Here is a 27,159-nt window from a genome sequence, read left to right as displayed (position 1 = left end):
AAATAGTACACAGACTGAGAAAGAGAGAAGTCGATAGTTTGAAGACAAGGCGGGGGTGTCAAGGAGTGGAGAAAGTGGCCATGACTGTGCACTGAAGCTTCACTTCCATTTTTATGGGTGTCCTTGAAAACAATTTCTAAAGCAAATTTTCCTCCATCAAACTGAATGAGAACTGATAGGAAAAAAATTCCGCCCAGCAACAGTAACTAGGGGTTCAGTTTTTTAATACGCTTCCTCGCTTCCTCTCCCCATGCACGCACACACAGTGTTTACACCACATGCTAACCACCTTAGTTTAAAAAAAGCCCCGCTAGCTGCATTTATATATGCTGTGCTATGTTAACTTTTGGTTAGTTTTTTTGCAACTTAATAGATTGCACAGATCCACTTGTTTGTTCATTGTACTGTGATAATCCAGAAAGTGGGTCCATTCATTAAGCATCTTAGACATGTTGTGTAAGCATAGAGCACTATCACCAATGGGAAATATGATTCTTATAGGCCAGTGTTTCTCAACCGTGGCAACTTTAAGAGGTGTGGACTTCAACTCCCAGAATTCCCCAGCCTGCTTAGCTGAGAGTTGAAGTCCACACCTCTTAAAGTTGCCAAGGTTGAGAAACACTGCTGTAGGCACGTCTGCACCCATGGCCCCTGCCATGCATTGGGTGCCCTTAACCCCTGATTATCTGTTTGGATTAGGCTAGCAGACCTGGGCAGCAAAAATCCAGAAGACCTCAAGATGGCAGCAAAGAGGACAACTCTAACTTTCGCTGCCATTTAGTGGCCATCTGGATTTCATAACTCTGGTATGTAAGTACATGTTTAAAGTTCTTGGGACTGACAGACAGATAGAAGCAAAAGGATGCTCAGAGCATTTCCCTCCAGCGTCATCTTTATTTCTCCAAATCTGGCCACTGCCTTTTCTCTGGAACAGATGGACACCATTCCAAACAAAACTCTGGGCTGCAGCAAATCACCATTTTTCATTCTCAAAGAATACGAATGAAGCCAAGTGGGCCTGAAGCCATTTTTGGACATCAAAATAACACTGGAGATTGGTTCACAGCAAGTTCCGCCCAGTCTTTTAAAATATTTCTAAGTCATGTGGTTGCCAGGCAGGCACCGAGAAAGGCTTCTGATGGTATTAATGACTATGTGAACCAAGTTGCGGGTTATAGTTGTACCAAGAGTTGACAAATAGGAGGCAGAAGGTTTCACCAAGGAATTGGTTTCTAGTTTTTCAGAAGTTCCAGTGTGCAAGACAGAAATGTAACGGAGTATACATGGCTGTGTTCACACAACACAGTTAACCAGGCCAATTACAAACCTGGTGGGTGGAACTGCAACATGCTAAGCCTGGTTATAATTTCAGCTGGTGTGTATGTGTGTGTGTGAGTGGCTTGAAACCCTGGAAAAATGGATTAATGAAGTATCCTCTAGTGTGTTGTGTGAACACAGCCACTCTGAAGTTTTCTGAATGTATGAAAGGTGCAAGAAGAAGAGAGATGTGATAATAAATGGGAAGAGCTGTGCTTATCCTCTGATGGAAATTGTTCTGAAACTGAAATGGCCTCAATCCCAAACTAAGGACTTTGGGCACTGTAGTTTTGCAAAAAAAAAAAAAAGACTGAGGATCTATAACCAGATATTCTTGACCTTGTCAGAAAAATGCAGTTCCCAAATTTTTTTTTAGAGAAAGCTATGCCAGGCATTGAAACTTTATTACAGTGGTTTCAGCCCACTTTATGCCTAGTTAAGCATGGAGTCCCTTCAGGCAAATAGTTAACCTGGTTGCTGGGTTAACCAATTTTCTGGGCTTGAACAATACATTAACTAAATGGGCTGGATTCACACAGCATGCAAAACCAGAGGAAATCAAATCAAGGTTAAAACTAATCCAACTTAGCATGTGGAATGGGTACTGCTGTTAGGTTTTAATTGGCATGATGGGCAAGTTGCATGGACATAATCTTTGTGGGCTTCATGTGGTGTGCAAGTCAAAGCCAAACGGGGTTGGGTATTTTTGTATTCAGCCCGTATCTTCACATCACATTCAACCGCATGTAGCTTATCCATTTCGCCATAATATGTTATGTGTGTGAACACAGTCATCATGTTTTGCTAGCTCAGGGCCTTGAGTAAACACATCCATTGTCCTTCCCAACTTGACAGTCTCCAGAGGAGACGTAGCTGCAATTCCCACCAATCCCAGGCAGGGTGGCCAGGTCTCCCTGGCATCATTCTTATTTCTCCAGGCCCTTGAAAAATAATCTGCTAAAATCAGTGGCACAGTGTGTCTTCTTCAAGGCAAAACCCTTTTATAAGCCTCTCTTGATTGCTCTTCATGCTGCTAAGTGCAACCCTCAGCTATTAATAAAAGTGAGCTTCTAAAGAAGTCATATGAGAGCCAGTTTGGTGTAGTGGCATCAGGCATCAGGCTAGAAACCAGGAGGCCATGAGTTCTAGTCCTGCCTTGGGCACAAAGCCAGCTGGGTGACCTTGGGCCAGTCACCCTCAGCCCTAGGAAGGAGGCAATGGCAAACCACTTCTGAAAAACCTTACCAAGAAAACTGCAGGGACCTGTCCAGGCAGACACCAAGAATCAGACATGATTGAACGGATTAAAAAAAAAGAAGTCACACTGCTTCCTAAGACAACCAAGGAAGAGAGGGACACGGCCAGTCTAGGCCAGGAATAGCTTATGAACTCATCTCCATGTGGCCTTAAAAGAGTAAGTCTGCCTTTAAAACTTCAGCTTCTCCCTTTGCTCAATTGCTTCCCTGGTTTGGGAGTGGAGGGGCTAATATCAATCTGAGCAACCCCAAACTTAGTTGCAAACAGAATGGTGACGGAGAGGGTTGGTTCCACCCAAACGTATACTAATAATCTGCCAGGGGTAAATTCCGTTGAGTCCTGTGGGTAAGTCTAGCACTATAACTGTGGACCTTCTGATTTTGAAGCCAAGTACTCTCAATCTGTTATGAAAAACCTAATCCAGCATGACCGTTTGAAGCCCTTAAAATAACCGTTCACTTTGGAAAGCCAGAATTCAACAGAGGTTTTGAGCTGGGCTTACTCAGGAAGCTAAACTGAGAAGTTAAAAAAAGAAAACAGACATTCCAGAAGAGTGATAAACGCTTCTGAATTGTATCGAGAAAACTTGTGAGAACAGTTGTGTTCACATACTCTCCATCTCTGCCTGAAGGAAATTTCATACCTACTTAAGTGTAACACTCAGCCTACACTGGCTTATCTTGAAAAATAAGTAGGGTAGGACCTGATTAGTAATGGGATAGGAGACCACCATGAAATCCTCAAAGAAGGCAGTGGCAAACCATTTCTGTATTGTTACAAGAGAACCTCATGGATGGGTTTATGAGGTCACCAGGGCTTGGGTTCAATTTGAAGGTGAATTGTTGTTGTTGTTGTTGTTGTTATTCTGATTCTGAAAAAGAATATAATTGAAAAGTGCATTCAGATATTGTACTCCTAACGATAATAACAACAACAATAATTGTGTGCCGCAGTGACACCAGGTGGTAGCTTAGCTACTAAAAATCCAACCATACCAGGCAGGTCTTGATGGAAAGGTTAGATGAAGTGTGGTCCAAGCCCGTTCTCAATGGTGAACACACATAAGAAATTCCATACCAGACCGGTTGTCATTTGGGTCAACAAGGACCTCTTCTGGTGTGCTAGCTCCTGGGTATCAGCCAAAGAATGGGCTACAGAGCTTATCTGCTCCTGCTAGGAGATCAGGGCAGCCAGTTGTCAGATGAATGGAAGACCCAGCAAAGTGAAAGAAGGGGTCAGTTGAAAAAAATCAAGCAAACATGGAATGCTACCTCAAATCAAACTCTAAAACTAGGGACTTCAAAACAGAATATTTGATTTTTGGAAACAGAAGACCCCAGACTCAGAGACTGGTGAACTTCAATGAATAAATCAACAGGGATATATTCTAAGAACGAAAGCTTTTATTGATATTGTACTGCAAGAATTGGAAAGAACAGCTGAGAATATGAATATTGATAATGACAACACAAATGAATCTGGAGAACATCAAACCAATGAACTTTTGGAACAGCAACATCACATTTTATTAACTTCTGAGAGAGATAACAATGATGATGAAAGATATGAAAAGGTTGAACACCAGCTCTCTGGCAGACAGATGGAACTGAAAGGAGAAATGATTGAACATGCAAAAAACTCAAACTATAGGGAAAAACTTCCACTATTGAAAAATAAAAGTAGAAAGGAACAGTCAAAAGTTCTGAAAGATGCAAATTTGGTAGTAGAAGATATTGAAACAAATACACTGGGTGGAATTAATCGACTAATTTATTAGCACTGCAGCAACAATAATGTCAGAGTTGGGATACAGTGCTATAAAACAAAAGGAAGGAAATCAGTCACAAAAATGGAAAATTCTACTGGAAATCAAATCAATAAATTGCAAGCTGATAACAGCAATCTGAAGAATTTGAAGGAAAGAGATTAAAAAATAGTAAGATCAAGAAGATTTTACAGAAAAAATAATAATCTTGGCAGTAAGACAATTAAAGGAATCTCAGAAGAATAAAACAATGAGTCATGGCTTTAAAAGAAAATTGAATGATACGAATTTCAACAAAATCAGCAGTTTTGCACGAATCAGCATTTGCTTTATAAAGCATTGCTGGGAAATACAACAAACATACTGTAGATGCTTGCCCTGATAAAGATGAAACGTTATAATTTTGGACTAACATCTGAGATAACCCAAAATAACGTAATAAATATGCAACATGGATAAAAGAGTTTGAGAAGAGCTTTGGCTCAGTCAAAATGGATGATATGGTCATAACATCAGAACTGGTTAAAAAACAAACAGAGAGAGAGCTAGTTTGATCTAGTGGCTAAGGTGCTGGGCTAGAAACCAGGAGTCTGTGAGTTCTAGTCCCGCTTTAGGCATGAAAGCCAGCTGGGTGACCTTGGGCCAGTCCCTCTCTCTCAGCCCGAGCCAATCAGGCGTGGTAGGAGAATTCTACTCCCGCCTTAGGCATGAAAGCCAGCTGGGTGACCTTAGGCCAGTCCCTCTCTCTCAGCCCCAGAGCCAATCAGGCGTGGTAGGAGAATTCTAGTCCTGCCTTAGGGGTGAAAGCCGGCTGGGTGACCTTGGGCCAGTCCCTCTCTCTCAGCCCAAGGGCCAATCAGGCGTGGTAGGAGAGTTCTAGTCCCGCCTTAGGCACAAAAGCCGGCTGGGCGACCTTGGGCCAGTCCCTCTCTCTCAGCCCCAGAGCCAATCAGGCATGGTAGGAGAGTTCTAGTCCCACCTTAGGCATGAAGGCCAGCTGGGTGACCTTGGGCCGGTCACTTTCTCTCAGCCCAACTCAGTGCAATGTGGACTAGCCTCCTTGTGGTGCACCCTGGGCAACATGACTTGTCACAGCTAAATAGTCTACACATCTGGCCGCTGGACCTCACAAGGATTTCCCAGCAAGAAAAAGCAGCATGAATACCAAACTGCTATGCCATAGGATTAAAAAACAAACAAACAAAGAAGGTTTAAAACTGGAATGCATCAGAAAAGCTGAAGAACAGGGATTTTGGCTTAAAATCTGAGAACCTTCTAAGAAAGATTGGCTGTTTGATTAATGAAATATTACAAATTGGAAAAGTTGAATGGATGACAACTGGTAGATCATTTCTAATAATAAAGGACAGAAACAAGGGCATAATTGCAAACAGCTACAGATCAATTACTTGCTTGTGAATAATATTCAAGCTGCTAATTGGTATATTGGCAATTTCAATTTTGTTTTTCTTTTATAAGAACTTTATTAAATATTTTTATAAGAAAAAAAGCTAAAGTACAAAGTTAAAGAAAAAAGACAAAGATGACATTAAAAAGTGCAAGAATAGCAGGAAAATTATGGAATAGGTGACTTCCAACCTTCTCCAACACAGATATAAGTACTTATTAAACTATCATAATATCTCACTCTTAATTAAACCTTAATCAACATTATTTCAATAAAGACAAAACCATTAATCATCAAAAGACAACTACAGTTTTGAATTATATATTCACAAATTCATGGTATCCACCTGAATAAACAGGTAACTGACAAAATTCATGAGGAACAAAAAAAATCAATTACTGATTGATGAAATTATACTAAAAACTTCAAGCAAAGAAAAACCAACTTACAAATGGCTTGGGTGGATTATAAAAAGCTGGTGATTCTCTTCCACATAGATGAATCCATAAATGTTTGGGAATATTTGGCATTAGTACAAACATCCAGAATTTTGGAAAAAAAGTGGTGAAGTTCTTGCATTTACTATCAACAACTTTGATAGTAAATGGCAAAGAAACTGGAAATATAAACACCAGGAGAGGGATTTTTCAAGGGGATTCATTGTTTCCATTGCTTTTTAACTATCTCAATGAAATCCTTCACTCCTGTCCTGAATAAACATATGGTTGTCAAAAGAAAGTGGGAAAGCATCCCAGCTGTTATATATGGATGATTTGAAACTATGTGGAAAACCAGAAACTGAAACTGAACCCTTACTTAAAATAAACCAAGTAGTATAGAGCTCAAAAATAAGAATACCATAAAATCTTTGCCCATAGAGGAAAGCTAGAAATAACACCTTACATGGTGAAATTAAAAAGCAGTTCAGAACATTTAAAATTAATGCAAAAATTCTAAATTCAAAATTAAATGGTGGGAATACAATCAAAGCTATAAACAAATGGGTGATACCAATAATCAGATATATTGCTGCTTTAATAGACAACACAGCTTGAATTGGACAATTCAGAAAACCCCAAAATTGATGATAACACATGTATTGAATCCATCAAGTGATGCTGACTGACTATACTTAACCCAAAGTATACTTTTACTTGCACCAAAAAGTTGGTGGTTTACTGCAGATAACAAAAAGAAAAACATTGATTAAGTGATTACATCAGGACAAGCAAAAAGAAAATGCTTGCTGCAGTTTGCAAAGAAAACATCCTGAAAATAGCAGAAGCAAAACATGACTATAAAAATGAATTGTTGGAAAACTGTTTAGAAACTTGGAGAAGTAAACCATTACATGGCCACTGAGTAAAAGAAAATAAAGTGGACAAACCCAAGAATTAGCAATGGTTACAAGCTGGCACCGTCAAGGAGGAAGTCGAAGGATTATTTTTTGCAGCTCAAAAACAACAATTACAAACAAATGTGATGAAATCAAGGATTCTACACGTAAAAAGCAAATGCAGACTTTGTAAAGAAAAAAAATGAAAGTGTGGATCACATAATTAAAGGATGTCGCAGAGTTGCTCAGATTGACTAAAAACAACATCACAACAGAGTGGCCACTATGATTCATTGGCATCTGTGCTAAAATTGTAATGTTAGAGTTTTCAGAAGAATCGTAACATTGAAAAAATTGTTGAAAGGTTATGTGATTTTCACCTACAACTGATTGCCATCTAGAACACAACACACCAGATATAATTTAACACAACCGAAAAGGAAAGAGCAATTTTTGTAGATGTGGCAATACCCAAGGACAGCAGAATCGAGGAAAAAGAACTGGGAAAAAATTACAAAATACAGAGAGCTAATCAAATGAGTAGATTGTGGAGAAGATCTTCAAAGTCATCCTCATAGTTATTTGTGTTTTAGGTGGAATAACAAACAGGTTAAACCAATTTTTACAGAAGCTAAATATTTCAGCAACGTCAACTGTGGATTTAAAAACAAAAAAAGCACTTTGCAGGAACCTGTTTTATCTTGCAAGCACAGTTCCCAAATTGTGCATGCAGAGTCCTGGGGTGCTGCAATGAATTCACAGAGGCTACAGGACTTTTTACTCTGCAGTAAATGGAATTGTTGAATTTGCTGTGATGCCCCTGTGCACCGTTTGGGATTCGCCAGGGATGGAGCGAACCAAGAAAGTTTGGGAAGCTCTGCCTTATGACATTACTTGAAAATTTCTTAGATTCCTGTCTGGAACTTGAATTACCAAAAATCACCAGTCAAAAAACGGAATCGTTTTTGTTCTTTTTACTGTGTTAATCCTTGATGAAAGGAACAATAAGAATAGTAATAATAATAATGTCACATGCAAGTTATTATACCGCTAGCAGAGCGTAGCATCTACAATTCAACATTTGCATTTAATTTGCAATAATTTCCCATTATATTCATGTAGGGAGAAATTCATTTTTTTTTATTAAGCTTAAGAGGAAATATATATGCATAACTGTAGCTCTCGGTTCATCTCAAATTTTATCAAATGGCACAACCTAATTTAACAAAAAGGTAGTGAAGACATTATATACCATGCAATTGAAAAAGAGAAGAAAAAATGAAGTGGAGGGAGAGAAACAAATAACAGCTTGAAAAATGTATGTTCCTCGATGAAATAGCTCCAGGATATTTGACCATGTTGCTTAAAAATCCTCCTCTTTCCCCTTTTATCAAAAATGAACCAAATGCTGACAAGGAATGGCACTCAACACTATTACAAACCAGGCATAGCTCAACCCAATTTTTTCCTTTTTTAATTTTAATTTTACAATTACTTTCTTGAATAGTGCTACCTCTTGTTTTGCTGATAAATTCCATAATGCATGGGGAATTTTGGAAAGAAGAGCTATGCAAACACCACAGCTCTGGAATGCTTTCTCTGGAAGGGGTCTGTGCAGGCAGGGGTCAAAAATGTTGGCAGCTGCAATCACATGATCAGGGCTGCAATCTTGACCTTTTTGTCTCTGCTTCCTGACTTTTCCACCCATTCTGAGCCAAGAAACGAGCCCCAAAATGGCATTACTTCCGGAGATGCAAGTGGTCCACTATAAACTGAAAAAATTAACATTTGCTAGCAGACCTGGCATGCTTTGCAAGAAGTTGTACCATATTGTAATATTCTCCTTCCTTTTCCGCCCATGAGTTTTCATTCTACTTTTGATGAAAAAGAATTAGCATTAATATTCAAAGGAGGAGAGAATGTGGGAGAAATTCTCTTGGATGAACCCCAACCCTAACCCTTCGGCTAATGAGTTTCAAGGTGGGCATGTGTGTAGATGCGAATGTCCTGTATTTTGCAGTTCCAGTGCAAGAATATTGGTCCTGCAAGTTCCTGTCAAAGGCAGATCTCCATGAAGGAATTTCTCCCACGGGTTTTCTTTCAGACAGGGAAGCGGGGCAGGCCTCAGGGTGAGGTATGAGATTCGCACAAATGAAAACCACAGCTCAGAAGCCCCCTCCGCGCCCTCCGGCCACAATGCCAGCACCAAACGCCACCAAGAAGAATTGGAGAGTGACTGTCAGGCGCCTGCAAAACGAAGTAGAGAGAGAGAAGGCTCCTTCTCAGGGGAGGAAACGTCTGAGGAATTGCAAGGCAGATTTGGGTAAAGCATCAATCTGATGCACCCAGGACGTTTTGGGACAGTCTCCCTCATTATCCCACAGAAAGCATGGCCATTCCTGGGATGTGGGTGGTTGTTATCCCAGTTCATCCCAAGGAGAAAAAATTCAAGCGCTGTCTTTATGCATTGCATGAGGGTTCAGGGTCTGAAGGTCAGCCGTAGGGAGCTGCAAATGATGGATGCTAAGAGGCTCAGTTCCAATTCTATAGGTGCCGCCTTCCTTTTGCACACCGCTCTAAATATTGTATCCTAATGGAGAGTACGTTGTGGGTTGAAATCACAGGATTCGTTCTCAGTAGTCTCTGCTTATTTTTCTAATGAAGTTAACGTTTAATGATGGGAGGTGGTGTCATGAGTACCGATGGCGAGCTGGAAGGGGCCTCTATCCAGGGGGGAAAACGCCTGCGCAGTACTGAGGAGTTGAGCAGCCATTCAAAGAGACACAGAACAGACCCGCCTTGACGTTTGGGGTTTATCTGTCTGGGTTTTTCCCACGCTTCTTCAGTTTGTTAGGATTCTGTCTTATGTAGCAGTAATAAACACTAGGGACCTACTCCTCGTCTCAGCGTGATTTCTGACTGTTAGGACAGGTGGTGAGGAAACAAGAGCGTTCTGCAACCCGGCGTGTCCTGGAGCAAAGTTGCGTAGGACAAGGTCATAAAGCCCCTGCCACATTCCTAACAAATCAACTGACTTGTGAATAATGTTATTCTATTTTATTCTTCTCAGCAAACATGGCAATGCTTCTGCTCTTGCAACACTTTGCTATAGATCAGTGTTTTTCACACTTGGCAACTTTAAGATGGGTGGACTCCAACTCCCAGAATTCCCCAGCCAGCATGTGGACTTCAGCTCCACAAAGCTGAAGTCCACCCATCTTGAAGTTGCCAAGTTTGAAAAACACTGTAGATGTTTAATGTGGTAGAGATCCCACTAGAAAAAGAAGGCAATTGTAGGTTTCCAGATACATCAAGCTACAACTCTCGTCATCACTGATCAACATTGCCAGCAGTGGTCTAACACATCTGGAAGGCAACTGATAGGGGAAGGCAGTCAGTCTAAAAAGCAATCTCCATACAGGGCCATCTGCAGGGGGAGTCCAAAAAGTCATGCCAGCAGCTGGGCCTGCACAATCAGAGCCCTGACGTGCATAAAAAGGGGGCAGGGCTTTGACTGCTTGGTCGCCCCAACCATCTTGACTTTTTGGACCCCTGCGGATGCCCCTTGTTCTGTCACTTAATCAGTGGCGAGGCTGCCAAAGGACGTTCCTGAACGAAGAAGAGACCCGCCCATGAGAAACAGCTGGAGAATGTCTCTTCCCCAGGACAAATCCAGAGACATCATCCAGTTGATTTCTCTGGCCCACAAATTTGGTGCCCAATTTCAAAAGGCCCTTGACTCCTAATAGCCAAAGAGGAAGAACAGGTTGGTTTCGCAGCCCGATTTTAGCAAGAGAGGGAACTTCATCTGCCTGACCCAGAAGAATTAAAAACACAGGCTCACCAGCGGGGGAAAATAAATTCTGCCTCTTTCCCACCCAAAGAGATCCCAGCCTTCATTTTCCATAATTCTATTTTCCTTCCTGATATATATGCCTTCTCCCCCATCTTCCACACCGTCTATTTTTTTTCCCCCTTGTTAAGAGGATCAGAGTGGGAATCAAACTCTGTGGGCTGCAGCCTCGTACTGTTTTCTTTGAAGCCATCAAGGAGAAGCAAGGCGGCTTTTTTCCGATTTGCGGAAACATGGGCTTTTAGCAATTATAGCAACATTCCACCCTCAATTCGTGCTTCCTGGTGACAAGTTTGTTTCCATTAAGTTGTTTGGGCCAGGGAGTAAATGGATCTCTGTGGAGCGACGGCTGAAATAGTTTGGTAAATTCTCTCTGCATGGGTGAAATTCCCGGCGCTACCAGGGGTTATTATCTCTGCACAGGAACTAACAATATCCTTTTCGTCGAGACGCTAATTCAGACAATGTGTTCAGACCGAAAGCCAGGCAGAGAGGGGAAGGGGGGAAAAAACCCTTGGCTGCTCAGGGAACCTTTGAAAATGTGCAGAACAAAACGGAGCTCAAGGAAACCCACAGCTGATTCCTTTTGCTGTGTTTCCTTCCCTACCCCTGAAAAGCCAAACTAGGCTGCATCTAATCTCCTTTGGTCTTATGAATGAGAATGGCCTTGCTGGATGAAAACAGAACCAGTCTTAAGCTTGCCATCTTACTCAATTGGTTTTGTCCGCTGTTACTTGATTTTGCCACCTTTCATTTATTCTTTTCCGTTTGTGGAGATGGCATATACTTAACCTAAGCTGGTACTTCTTCATGGCTAAAAGGAGAAATCTCAGCTGACCAATAAATATTCAAATAAACAAATATGCCTCTATTTTGTTCCCATCATGCACAGAGGGGGAAAAGTCAGATGGCAGTAAACTGTTCTGGACTGTTTCAAAAACTGTGCAACTTATTTACAGTGTATATTTTTTAAAAGATTAAGGTACCCAAAGACTTCTTGTAAGAGGCAGTATGGTGTAGTGGTTAAGGCACCAGGCTAGAAACCAGGAGGCCATGAGTTCTAGCCCCACCTTGGGTACAAAACCAGCAGGGTGACTTTGAGCCAGTCACTCTCTCTCAGCCCTAGGAAGGAGGCAATGGCAGTAACTTCTGAAATCTTGCCAGGAAAACTGCAGGGACTTGTCCAGGCAGTCACCAGGAGTCAACACTGACTTAAACGCAAACACAAAATAATAATAAAATGACTTCTTTCTGGAGAAGTTGCTGTGTTAAGCAGGGGCATGGAAATGGGGCCAGATGCAAAATATCCAGGAAGCAGAGAAACTGTGTGGGTAAATTCATCAGAATTTCTGTAGGAAAAGGTGAAACTCTCCCAACAGTTTCTCAAAGGCAGGATTCCCTGTCCCATGAGAGGAAATAACCAGGAATCTAGTAGCACTTTTTCCTACCCTGAGCCAGCCAAGAGATGCTGTTGATATCCTGTCCCAAAGCCTAGAGTCCATGTGGCTTTGGATGGGGAGAAACTGACTCTGGCTAATCCAATCAAGACTGAGTGGCTGTGCATTTTAGCCCTCCCCGCCACAGGTCTGGGGACTTCCCCTCTTTAGTCTTGGATGGGGTTGCACTTCCCTGTTCAAGACTGGTGTGCATCCTGGGGGTCTTCTTGGATTCGCATGTCCTGCTTGAAGAGCAGGTGGCAGCTGTGCCCAAGAAGGCTATTGTGCAGTTCCATCTTGTCTACTAGTTGCACCCCTTCCTGGAGCAGGAGGCCTTTCAGAGAGTTACTCAAGCTTCCGATCACTTTGCATCTTGGCTATTGCAATGCACTCAATATGGAGATACCCTTGAAGACCATTCAGAAGCGTCAACTGGTCTAGAATGCAGTAGTGCAGCAGTGACAGGCATGCTTTGGTATGTCTGTGTGACACCACTACTTTATGAGATGCACTGATTGCCATTGTTATCACTTATAAAGCCCTACATAGGTCAGGTTGATGGACCACCTATTTCCCATGGTTTCTGCCTGTCTGGTAAGAGCTGGCAGAGTTGACACCATCCAGATCCCTTCAAATAAAGAATGCTATCTATCAGGACCCAGGCAGTGTGTTTCTCTGCCTTGAGATTCCCACCAGAGATCCATGTGGATCCCACCCTTATGGCATTCCTGAAGGCCTTGAAAACTTGGCTGTTCTCCCCGGCTTTGGGGTAGGGTGGGCGCAGTTCCCTTGTTAAATGGGTTTTGGATTTAGAGTGTGCTGTCCAGACAGATATTGATTTTTTGCGTATTTCATATTGCACATTATATTTTGAAATGGTTTGTGTTAAATTGTGAGCCTTCAAGAGTTGTTTGGAGTCGGGCAGTGTCTAAATCCAAATAAATAAATAATATCATTCAAGATCTGCACTTCTGAAATTTTCAGTGCAGGATAGTAGGGAGAAGACTGTGCAGAGGTGTGCATATTTATTTAAAACAATAAGAAGCTGCATAATGCGAAGGGCAATTGGCTGTAAACCAGGGTATCTTTTGGAAAATGCAAACAAAACAAAATGCTCATCTGTGGAGAATATGTCCTGGAATATACACGAAGTTCAGTGTGAATTTGAAGAGGTTCTCAAACTCAACAAACCAGATTTGGAAGACTGAAAAAGATTTTAAAATTGAGAAAAACTGACACTGATGGTATTGGCTCATCCCTAACAGGAGCAAAAACATTTGTTAACAGGTAAGACCAACGCACGCTGCAAGAATATTGGGTTTCCAATTCCCATTCCGTGATCCTGTGCTTCTCCCCCTAATTCTTCAACCTGAATTGAGCACTCCCTACCTGTGTGTTCTACCCAGTCAAAAACACAAAAAAGAATAGCCTTCCCCCTCTGCTTTGCTAGAGTATTGAGCCTTAAAACCACAATTTCCATACAGCTGGAGGGTGCAATAAGAAAGCTTTTAAATTTGTTTTGTTCTAAACCACAAATTAACTAGCAAGCCAAAGCCAAGACTCTGTTCAGAACAATAAAACAAAAAACATTTAATTTCTTTCCTTGCAACCAGCAAGGGAAGACTTGACCAAATCTAAAATATTCAAAAAGAAAAGAAAAGATATAATGACATCTAGCCTGCTCGATTTGTTGCTCACAGTTCAGTGAAATGGTCCCTCCTGCTAAGAGCAGGGAACTTCCTCCAAGCCTGGAGGTACGAGAGGATCTCTCCCAGGAATACCATGAGTCCAGTCTATGAGAAAGTGGCCAATTTGCACGTCCCTACCCTTATTTATTGCTTCTTTTTTAGCTACTGTTTTTGCAGATTACTTTATGTAGCTGTTCTTTTATTTTATTTTTAATACATGCCCCTGCAGCATTATATCTCAATGTATGGGGGCTTTGTGCTTTAACTGCGATAGTGTAAGTCACCTGGGACTATTTTTCAAGAAAGGCTGAGCATCTGTCTTCCACACTACTAAATAAGCAATGTCATACCAAAGCAGAAAACGCCCCTGAGCATAGACAAAGTGCCTTTCTCTCCTCAAGGAGAAGCAGCCAATGCAATCAAATTATACTGATGTTCTGCCATCTGCATGGAGGCCCAACTGAGTTCTGGGGCAATCTGAAAGGGCTGGTATTCATCTATAAAGCTGTCATTGCTTTGGGGGTCTGGATCTCAGAAGAGGTGTCATTTGCAGACACCGCTCTATACAGGTTGCATAAAATTACATGAAATCAATGTAAAACACAATCATATGGAATAATACAAGGCAAGACCACTGGTTTTTATCTTATCTTATCTTATCTTATCTTATCTTATCTTATTCATTCAATTTGTATGGCTTCCCACCTCATCTAAGGGACTCTGGGCAGCTTTCCACAGGTTAAAAACAATCCAGTAGAAACAAGTTAAAAACGAGTGTACAAACATACAAATATATCGTAATTTGAAAAAAACCAAACTCACAATCAGCAGAATTCATTCTACACCAGCTCAACACAGCCACTGAAAAAGTTCCCTGCCAGAAAATACCTTGACTGGGTTTGTTTCTACTTGGAAACCACTTTTGGACTATTTGCACGTACCTGAAAACACTGAAGTACTGATTTTGGGTTTGATGATTAAATGGTTTGATTTTAGAGAAATAATGTTACTAAACATTTAATCAATAGTAAGAGACTAACTTTTTAATATGCTTTTATATCTGCATTGAAGAAGGTTGGAAGTCACTTGTCTTTATATTTTTCTATTTATTCCTGCACTGTTTTAGTTTTCCTTGTTTCTTTTTAGTCTTGTATTCTATCTGTTCTATATTCTGTATTTTGTATCTTAACTATACTTTGAAAAATTAATAAAGCTTCAATAAAGAAAGAGCTAGCCCCCCAGGCATGGTGGCAGAGCACGTCTTCAAGCCCTTCTTCCTAAAGGCCGGAAGGGTTGGGGCCAATCTAGCCCTACACTTTGGGCTCCTCCATGCCAAGGTGTTCTACCTAGCAGGAGGGCACACTGAATTTTGCAACTTGTTGTGTGATTTTACCTCCTCCTCTGCATTCATTTGTCTTGACCTGATAGGCCTCATTTCTCTAAGACTGCCTGTGAGTTTTTGGAAGCTCCTGCAGGTGTCATCAGTGATCAGATCGAACTGTCTTGTCTCCTGTTGGCCTCTTTTTTTTTATTGTCCCTGATTTCCCCAAGTATAGAGATCCTCTCCAACGATTCACACTCTATATCCAAAAAATGTGAGCTTTCGCTTTATTTTACCTATTGAATGATTTGTTTGTTTGGCAATCCAAAGTATTCTCGGCCACCACAAGTACCACTGTTGAAAAGCATCCATTGCAACCAGTAAATAGGCTACAATAAAAATAGTTTCAGTTGTTTTTCTATGTCTGTTTTCCTCTTCGATATCTTTACAGATGTTTTTGTAATACTGCTTCTTGCCTCTTCTAACTATTCTCTGAAATGTTTGGTTAAGCTCCTTCCTGACATTTTTTTCTTTCTTGGCTTTTGTTTCTCGTCTCTTCTTGGCAACTTCCACCATTTGTTCTGACATCCAGCTTGCTTTCTTCTGTGTCTTGATCTCAATCACATCTTTGCTGTTATAACTGAGCATTTCCACCTCCTTCAACCAATAATATAGTCAATTTAACTTCTGAGTTCTCCATCCGGTGATGTCATTGTTTTGGTTGCTTAATGACTGGGTTAGCAATGAAGAAATAATTGGGTTGGCGGAAATGGATGTCTTTGTCTGTCCTGCCTGATTTCAGTTTCCTAGGCAATACAGTCCAACTACATTTTCCTCCTTAATATTTCCAACTCTGGCATTTCAACCTCCAACCACAAGCAACGCATCCTGTTTGCATGTTCTGTCAGCTTCAGACTGAACTTGATCATAAAACGCAACAACCTCCTCTTTTTCTGCATCAGCGGTTGGAGCATAAACTTGGATAATCAACATATTAAAAGGTTGTCCACGAAGTCTGATATTATTGATATTGTTCAGTCACTGATTGCATTGGAGCCCAGTACTATTCTTGCTATTCCTTTCCTAACTATGAAAGCAACACCATTCCTTCTTTTTTTTCATGTCGAGAGATGAAAACAGTATAATCTTCTGATTAAAAGTGTCCAGTTCCCGTCCATTTCAATTTCCTCAGAGAGGGTTCCTTATTCCTGCACCACAGTATGATTGTTTCACCTTCAGGAGAAGACTTTTTTTCTTCGGAGTCATTGTTGTGTTTCTGTTGTTCCTATGATGTTATGATATTTGTTTTTTGCATTTTTTTTGCTGCTTCTGATTTTTATGTTGGTTTCTAGATAGTTTCATTTTTAAATGCATATAGGTAGTCCTCGACTTATGACCACGATTAGGACTGGAACCTCCATTCCTTGTCTGTGCCCAGAAATTAAATAGGGTCAGTCCTGATTAGTACTTGGTTGGAAAACCACCAACATATCCCAGAGTTATAGGCTAAATTGGGGGATTTAAAAAGCAAGCAAGCAAGCAAGCAAACTAGAAGATGGCAATGTTAAGGAAGAGCTGATCTTGAGGAAGATATGAAAGAGCCAGTGAGAGGGAAGGAAGAAGTGTTAAGGACAAGAGATACAATCCAGAGATAAAAGGAAGTGTGAGACTAATCTGCCTTGGTTTGTTTAAAAAACTTGGACAGGCTTTCAAGATTTATGGCAGCCCTTTGAGGCAGCCCAGGTCAAGGCACATGAGAGATTCCAGAAACAGGGAGGGATTTGGCTCTCCCCAGTTGCTTCTGGGTACACAGCCATAGCTATCTGCAACCATTCAGGCTGGCAGGTCCCAGGAGGACAACTACTTCTCTCTCTTCAGCATGGCAACAAACACCCACCAGCTTGGCCAGCTTCTCACCACAGCATCCTCAACCAAGCACTTGTAAGTACCAAGAAACACTTCTAGGGCTGAGCCATGAGCCATGAGCGACGGATGAGCAAATTCTCCTGTATCAGAGCTGGAGCTCAGTAGAAGACCATCTGGTGATGTGATGTGATGTCAATAGGCTGACCATACATCCCGTTTTGAACGGGACAGTTCCATTTTTTTAACATTTCCAGACCGTCCCGTCATTTTAATAGAAATGTCCATTTTGTCCCATTTTCTTAAAAACCTTACTTAAAAATGTGAAAGTTCTCGCAGCCTGACTTTGGGTGGAAGGAGGGGGAGCTCAGCAGAAACAGCGGGAAAAAGCCGCAGAGCTCAACCCGGCAGGAAACCTAAAAAGAAAAAAACAGCATCAGCTGATAGGTGGTGATCAAAGGGCAAGCCAATTGGCTCCTGCCTTGAAATGGCAGGGAGAAAAGAACATAAAAGCACAGCCAGAGGAGGAATGGCTTGTTGGGGACAACCGTTCACTAGACTCTCCAGCTCAGCCTTGCCTCCCGCAAACGAAGGAATCCGAAGATTCCCAGCCCAAGAAAACTGGAGAAGTTCCTGCCTACCGATCCACCCTGTCACCCAGCCCTGCCCCGTTTTGCCATCCCAATGTCCTGTTTTTGTCTCGAGAAAATATGGTCAGCCTAGATGTAAAGGAATTTAGAGCTGACCTTGAGGAAGGTACGAGAGAGCTGTTAAGGAGGGGCTTGGAGAAGAGATTACACAGTCCAGAGATAGAAAGAACTGTGAGAAAGCAACTCCAAAAAACCCCACCTTGATTTTGTTGAGTCTTAGATGTGACAGAGAGAAACTTGGAGAGGCTTTGTCTATTACAGCTGTATGCCATTGATTCCTAGCAGTTTACAATTCAAACTAAAATATCCATAGCGTAAACACAGTTAAAGCATCCACAGCAAATAAACTAAATATAAATAAATTATACTTAAATATAACCATGACCGTTCAACGGAGGCATTATCAATCAGTGCAACAAAAAATAAACGACAATAGCAATAATAGCAATCAACAGTAAAAATTAATCCCCAAATGTTCTCCGGAATCACTCCATCTACATCATCTTTCAGAATGATATTAAAGAAAAAGCCCATTTAATTTTCAAAGGGAGGCTGTCCCATAGAACTGGGGCCATAACTACAAAAGTCCTCCTGGTCTTGGCCCCACTCAAATCACAGAATAGCCTTATCTTGGAAAAATTATACAGAACTGGTCAATTCAGGTAAGAGAGCTGATTCTGCAAGACCTAGATGTAATGGTATGTGGGAATGACCTTGGGAGATAGGAGAAAGAGCTGCAGACTAGACAATGGACTAATAAATGAAATCTGAGTCCGAAGCAGGGTTGGGGGTGGAAAGAGCATCTCAGAAGGGACCCTTCTTGGGGCTTTCAGGAGAATAAAAGTAAAGGAGGGGAGAGGTACTTCCAGACTTACAAGATTCTGTTCCTATAACCTTACAATAAAGGTAGTGTTAGTACTCATAGTATTGGTTTCTTGTCTGGACTACCTCAAAGGGCTGACACTGGATGCCAAACCATTTAGAGCTTTATGGGGTATGTTCATCATGGCAGCCGTTTCGTGAGAGCCTGTTCGCGTGAGCTGAAATTTCTCAAAGTGCCCCCCAGTCTTTTCTACTTATGGATTATGTAAGTGTGGCAACAATAGCATGAAGAACAAACAATGCACCGTTTTTAAAAATGTAAAATAGTACAGGTACTTCTAAGTTTGATCATACCAGTAGAGTAAGGGAGACATAAATATATACAGGCAGTCCTCTTTTAGCAACTGCCTCGTTTAGCAACAGTTTGCAGTTATGACACTGATAAAAAGTAACTTTGTGACCAGTCCTCACATTTATGACCTTTGCAAGTCTGTAAAGCAAGGGAAAACTGAAGGAACATTGTAAGCACAGTTGCGGTTTCACCCCACAACCGTTTCACTTAATGACCAAGTTGCTGGTCCCAATTGTGGTCACTAAACAAGGACTGCCTGTATATCTGTACCATCAGTATCACCAATCTGATTCAGGGATGATTCAGACTAGCAAAATTGTCTTTGGGAATCAAACCTGGCACCCATTCCAAGGTCAAGAAACCTTCCAGGACCCCCTTCCTAGATCTCCCCTACCGCTTCTGGCCTTGACCCAAGACGACTGGGGGTGTATGGGGGCTTTTGAACCAAGCAGAAAGATGTTTTGCTTTTTTAAGGTGGGAGGGTCTCTCTCGTCTTTCTGGAACTTCTGCAGACCCAGTTGCCTTGGCCAGCTCTGTGGGCCATGATAAAGAAGCCCACGATTCACATTGAACTTGGTGGGGCTAAGCCGCTCACAGTTTTCCTCCCCCCAACCCCCCAGGTGGGCAGCTGGTTGAGTGGAGACATAATCACTCCTTCTGTTCAGAAGGAGGGCCATCTCGGGGAGGGGGCACACCCTCCTTGAGTATCAATACAACAACCCGGTTGCCTTTTTCTGTGCCTATTGAACTCCTGAAATCGTTCTTTGGCGATTACAATGTCAATATAGCTTTTCATGGACTTTCAGACCCCTTTCTCCCCCGACCCCTGCCGTGGGGCTGCTGCGCACACACAGACACACATGCACACTTAACCACTTAACCCTGGCGACAAAAAGAGCAGTGAATGAGCTGTTTTCAGGCCCGCTCGTGCAAGAGAGCAGATCTCAATAGGATTTGGGGAACTGGGTGTATATAAATTTCCATGCCTCATGGCTCATCAATGGGGGACTTGGGGTTGAAGTATATGCTGTGAAAAGGCTGCATGAGTACAGAGGGTGGTGTTCCACCTACTTAAAAGCAGCTGCTTCCCTTTAGGAGAACAATGATTTATTCATACCCATTTGGGGAGGGTGGAATATATTGCAAAACATCCTTTGGGGAAGCAGGATTTAACACCACCGCTGTCCCTTTCTCTCTCTTTCTTTTCACCCGCCCACAACTACCTTTTGTCCTTTGGCGCCTGAGTGACAATATGATCCTGCTATTGTCTCCTAAACAAGGGCCTCTAATAGAGACTTCCTGAGCAGAACAAGATGGTCTCAGGGCAAGATGAAGTGGGCTTCTATAGCTTGGCAAGGCTTCAGAAAAGGCAGTTTTAAGAAGAGGCTGATTTCTCCAAGTGTCTCCAGAAGTACTTGAGAAAAGACAACAAGGAATTCTCCGTAAGGGATCATTTTATTCTATGGGCTTTTTGGTGTAAGGTGCAATTGTCCTCAAAGCTGAGGCAGCAACAGATGGGAAGTGTGCACACACATTGATCACCAAGTGCCTACATGAAGAAAACCCCCCATTGATCACATCAAATCAGGGTCCAGCTCTTCTTCCTGTCCTCCTGGGTTTGCTTGGAAATATACCATACCCCTAATGAGAAGAGTAGCAAAGGCCAAGTTGGGAAGAAAACAAACCCTTTAAAAACCTGTTCACAGGAAAAGGGAAGACAGAGAGCCAGGGAGAATAATCTATGAGCTTTGATACTGGAGTAAATAGATTTTGGGCTGGTTGCACTGACAGTGGTGGCTAGTGATATTCGAAGTTGGTGGGGTCAACAGAACCAATCTGGATTTTTTTTCAAGCTACCACCAACACACATGCATTGGGGGTGGGTTGTTACATTGTTCTGGATAGTTCTGTGTGCCAAAATAAACTCTTAAAGCAATGTTTCTCAACCTTGAAGATGTGTGGACTTCAACTTCCAGAATTCTCCAGCCAGTAAGCTGGAGTAAGGACCCATTTTCAAGTTGCCAAGGTTGAGAAACACTGTCTTAAAGATTCAAAGGGTAGGAGCATTGCATCTGTGTGAATTTAGTACATAGCCAACTGATATCACTTAACTCTGTTGCCTCTTACTAAGCTATATTAGAACATCTCTATCATGGTTCATGAAATCATATTTTAAAAAGTACCTTTAACACTCAGCAATGTAATATAAGTTCTACTTTTCACCATACTGAACACCAGTTCCCATATTTCTCCAAGATAAAATCTCTCCTACAGCCGTCACAAATATAAAAATATAGGTACAATCTTGCCTTTCTGCAGTCTTCCTGTGAAGATCTGAGCAGGCAGCAACTTCCAACCTCCTTACAGCTGCCCTGAAATTTCCCAACAGGTTATCTTCATTTATAAATAAATGGTACCCAGTGTTCTTTCTGATGGGCAAAGGTCTTTTTATTAAAATTGTCCATATGCTGTATAATTCATTTTTCTGGTGACAACACACCCAAGACAACTCTGACCTGGCTCATCCTGATTCTTAGTTAAGATTTTTATCCCCTTCAATTGGAGAAAAACTTTTCTGAATTTCATCATGGAGGCATTAGTTCAGCTGCTGCTGCTGTTTGGGGGTTAATGACTTTTGTACTCTTTAGGTCAGTGTTTCTCAACCTTGGCAACTTTAAGATATGAGGACTTCAACTCCCAGAATTCCCCAGCCAACCATGCTGGCTGGGGGATTCTGGGAGTTGAAGTCCTCATATCTTAAAGTTGCCAAGGTTGAAACACTGCTTTAGTTAGGCTGTTCTCATATCTTTCACTTTTTCATTCAGATGCTTCAAGGAAAGCATCTCTACTTGTATCCAAAAGTTTCATTTCCCCAAAAAAGAAGGAAAGGAAAGGAAGAGAGGAGAGAGCATATTTATCCAAAACAGCCCCATTATTTTGGAATGCCTCATATTTGAGCATCTCCTTGTGCATCCAAGATGGCAGCTTCAATCATGTGGTTGCAACCATCTTGTTTTGAGCCCTCCATAGACACTCCAGCATCCAGTATGGACTAGAAGAATTCCCAGTCATTTACCTGCAGCTTTTCTTGGTAGCTCCATCTTGCAAATGAGTTCATGTGGGGCTGATGTGTAGCTTTTCCTCCCCTTAAAATGAAGCGCACCTGTATTTAGTCCATTTCTATCTAGCTTAAGAATAAAACCATGATTCTGGAGGTAATGGTGTGGAGCGGTTTGGATTGGGTTTCTTGTGCTCTGTTTCAGGCTGAGCACACATCTGGAAACTGTAAGAGAGTGGCTGCTATGATTAAACCAACTTAAAACGTTCAACCCAACATGGAAGCTAATTTGCCTATGCCCAATCAACTACGGCAGTCCCCACGTTAAGAACACCTGACTTACAGACAACTCGTACTTACAAACGGGCTGCCTATTACTAAAAATGGCGGATGGCATTCTCCTTCCTCGAACCAACAAACTGCTGAAGCAGCACAATGTTTTCAAGAACCATTGAAGCAGTGAATTTTTAATATTCAGCCTGTTTTCAGCAGGTTTTCAGCAGTTCATGAAAGGAAAGAGAACATCATTTTTAGTAATAGGCAGTCCATTTATAAGTATGAGTTCTGACTTACATACAAAGTCGAGTTAAAGGCAGACTTAGGAACATCTCATTCTTAACACGGGAACTGTCTATAACAATTTTAACTTATGCTGGAGGCCAAGAACCTACAATGCACTAATGGTGGTTAAGAAGGATGCAGCCCAAATTTACAATCTCAGGGTGGGCAAGAAGTGGAAGTGGAGGGATAAGATAGTCAAAAAAGAGGGAATGGGGAGGATTAGCTGAGTTGAAAAGCAAATGCCATGTGAAACTGCTTCAGAAGAGAATTGGGAGAGATATCCTATGATTTGCTAATGCTACTAATTTTAATAAACTATTAGCAGTAACATACTATGAATTGCTTAATGTTGATAATGATATTGGTTAATATTGATAGTGATATTAATGTTTTAGAATAGCTAAGTTAGAAACAAGCCAGTGTGATGTGGTGGTTAAGGCATCAAGTAGAACCTGGGAACCTGAATTTGGGCCAGTCACTCTTTCTCAGCCCTAGGAAGGAGGCAATGGCAATAACTTCTGAAATCTTGCCAAGAAAACTGCAGGGACTTGTCCAGGCAGTCATCAGGAGTCAACATTGCCTTGAAGGCAATAATAATAATAAAAGTTAGAAACAGAAATCCCCTGGAATGTATACAGCTATAATAAAATAGTCTCACCATATCTGGGCTGCAACATTCTGAATGACCACTAGATGTTAGCAGAGAGATACAGAACACTCTTCATTCTTTGCTGCCATCTAGTGATCACCTGGATCTTTGAACCCAGATATACTGGCCTTAGAAAATATTAATCTGGTAACTCCTGGCCTCTTTCCACAGGCAGAATAGCTCCTGTATTTCATATTTATTAATTTCTATACTTATTTACATTGTTGTTGCTAATTCCACCTATCTTTTTCGCTGCAAGCCTCACAAAGCATTCTGCAACAGGCTGGAAGAAATACCATCTTCTTCATTCTGAAATAAAGCCATAATTCTCTAACCACATAAGAACCATCAGGACAAGAGTTAAGACTGTTGAAATAAAAGCACTTTAAAAATAACTTTCAAAGCCGAATTCAAGAGATGTGTCTTAATCTCACTTTAGGAAAGCCAAGATTGTCAGCCGCAAGTACTTGTTATTCTGGAAGAAAGCATGGCCCCAGTTTGAGTGCAACTTGGATTATGCAGTTGCAGGAAGATTTCCCCCATTGGCCAACAGCCCATTCTCTCTCTTCCGTGGATCAGCCATGACCTCCGCTGGTTTCTCCTTCATCGACATTAGTCTAAAACTGTTTTACATGCTGGCTGGGGAATTCTGGGAGTTGAAGTCCACACACCTTAAAGTTGCCAAGTTTGAGAAACATGAAAGAGGAGAACGTATTTCACAGTTCTTTAGGAGAAAAACAACAGCAGGTTTTCATTCCTACCAGGATGTTCCAATGGTTCAGCCAAGCGACACTGACCCAACTAATGTATTGCATAAGGAGGCACATTGGTTTGATGAGTTGGCCAGACCGGCTTCTTTTCTTCACCATCGTCACCCCAGCATGCACGGGAGAAGGAAGCCCATCTCCCACATGCATTACCATAGTTCTTGGCTCATGTAATATGCTTCCCAAAAACAGATGCAAAAGGAGAGAGCAAGATGAGAGAATGAGGCTATCATAACAGGCCAGATCAGGCTTTGATGTCCTTGTCTCGAGAGAAAAGCTCTCATGGAGGACGATTCGAAGACTGCTCTGGCCCTCAGCACAAGCACAATGCAGAACACATGTCTTCTCTTGTTTTAATTAACTTTGCTTGAATTGTTATTTCTCCTACATTTGCCTTTGTTCCTGTGACATGAGTTAATTTGGTTGCTGCTCCAAAAAGTGCACTTCTTAGCCATCCTACAGCTGAAGTGGCTGTAGAGGTGAGCCTTCCCCAACCTGGTGCCCTCCAGATACCTTGGACTCCAATGTAAAAATGTTTAGAAAAGTATGCACAGAAATACATACATACAGAAGGGTTTTTTTTTAAATCTCAGGCTTAACAACACAAACTTGACAGGTTCACAGATATGAACCAGAAAAAACAGAAATGGAAATATTTGTCTTGTTGACAATGTTTAGTGTGTTAGGTTTGGGGGAGAAGAATGGGACAACCTTTGTGTTAAAGATAGAACCCTGCAGAGGAGAAGGTGGAGGAGGAGGAAGAGGAAGAGAGGTGACTGATTGATTATTGATTGTGTGCCATCAAGTTGGTGTCAACTCTTGGTGGCCACATAGATTTTCTTCATGATGATCCAACCTGGTCTTTCAGTCCTTCCAATGGCTCCCCCATGGCCACTGTATCTGAGTCCATCCACCTTGCTGCTGGTCATCCTCTTCTTCTCTTTCCTTCCACCTTTCCCATCATTGGAGCCTTCTCCAGAGAGCTGGGTCTTCTTATAACGTGTCCATAGTAGGATAATTTGAGCCTGGTCATTTGTGCCTCGAGTGAGAACTCTGGTTTGATTCCTTCCATGATCCATTGGTTTGTTTTCTTGGCTGTCCATGGTTTTCTCAGGAGTTTTCAGATTTCAAAAGCAGGAGGAAAGGAGGAAACCACTCAAAAATGTTATATTATAAATATACAATATGTTTCAGTATAACAGGGAGAAAATGACTGGTCATTTTCAGCCTGCTACCCTGGTACTAACTGTTGAGGGGTAACTTTAGGGTTATTGATGCTGTCCATTTGAACGGCTCTTCATGTTTAAATGGTGTAATAAAATAGTTAGCCTGGTGGATTAAGATCAGGGTCAACCAAGTCCATATTTCCACTCAGTCATGAGACTTGTTCAGATATTTTAGGCTGCTCACCATTTCTTACGCTTTCCACCTGAGTTCCTTCAAAAATGGGCAGTTTTTAAAACCAAACCAAGCCAGATCACTTTATTATGTTTAGCCAGCTTGTTGATTTTGACCTGCCCCTTGCAGACACCACTGTGACGTTTCAAGAAATGGAGACAGTTAATAGGTCAAAACAGGTCAAAAGAAGATAGGAAACAAAAAGAGATGGCTCTGGCTTTTGTATTTTTTAGCAAAATGCTAGGGGATAAAGACTAGTCTTAATACAGTAGAAAGAAAGGAATAAGAGGCCTTTCCTCCCCTAGAGGATGCTTTGGGGCCAACAGGAATAGGATTAAGTTTTGTCAAGCTAAAATAATGGCAATAGCAGAGCAGGCAGCCAGGATGTCCATGAAGGGGGTCAAACAAAGACAAGGTGGACCGCACAGTCCTAGCTCCACTTCTTTTTTATGTCTGTGGATCATGTGCAGCTTCACTTTACTTTGACTTTTACCTCCCTGTGGATACTCCAGGCTGGCAGGAGAAAAAGAAGTGCTCATGTTCCTTCAGAGCTCTTTCCTCTCTCCCTTCTCATCAGCTGAATTCAGGGGCCACAGGAGATGCATGAGATAACAAACCATCCTAGAACTGATCTGAAATCTGTATTTTTAAAAAATTATTTAAATTTATTATAGCTGCCCAACTCCAATGGGCAGCGTACAACCCCCCCCCAAAAAATCCATAAAAACAGATAAAACCTAAAACCACACAGCCTGCACTAAAATGATCTAAAAATGACACAAATCAAACAAAACAGTCCCCCCTCAAAGAAACAAGACATTAACCCCAGGCCTGGGACCAAAGCCATGTTTTAGGAGCTTTCCAGAACCCTAGGAGAGACGGGGCCCTCCTTATCTCTGGGGGGATGCTGTTCCAGAGAGTGGGGGTCGCAAGAGAGAAGGCACCCTTCCTCGGTCCCACAAGATGACAGCATTTAATAGAGGGGACCCGGAGTGCACTCACTCTGCTGGAACATTCTGAGCAGGTAGAAACTATAATGTTGAAGATGCATGTGCCATAGAAGATAGGCAGAGCTGGCATTATCACAGTGGGGATGATTGGCGGGCCAGCTGATGTTGAGGAAGGGGGCTGATGGAAGGCTGCTTCAGCTACCATCCTGGGCAGAGCTCGCTGAGTGAAAGAGTCAGAAGATAGGAGCCCTGTTCCCGCAAGTCCCTTGGAACTTTTGACCTTCTCTTTCTCCCTCTCCTTGCTGACCACTCAGGAGCTCAGGAGGATCCAACATCTTTGCTTTCTGTTTCTGCCCTAGAAGCACTCAGGGAAAGATGTATTAAAGGGAAATTCTTAACACCATCCTGGTTTTGCACAGGCATGAGTATCCATACATTATGAGGGAGGCAATAAATCCCACCCCCAGACCCCTAAGTACCTAGTATCAGGCTTCCAGCTAAAAAATCTGTACTTGACTAGCAGCAAGAAAACTAATATTATAAAATCAAAGGGAAATGATAATAAGATGACGTGTGTTGCAGCACATTCCAGCAATAGCAGGAAGATGGAAAAACCATCAAGACTTGAGATTTTGACCTGTTGATTTCACTAGGTTTGATTTCATTTGAGCTGTTGATTTCATCGGGCTCCATACGTTAGATAGAAAC

The sequence above is a fragment of the Candoia aspera genome, chromosome 10, assembly GCF_035149785.1.
Source record: "Candoia aspera isolate rCanAsp1 chromosome 10, rCanAsp1.hap2, whole genome shotgun sequence".
Lineage (NCBI taxonomy): Eukaryota > Metazoa > Chordata > Lepidosauria > Squamata > Boidae > Candoia > Candoia aspera.
Note: the sequence above shows the minus strand (reverse complement) of the source record.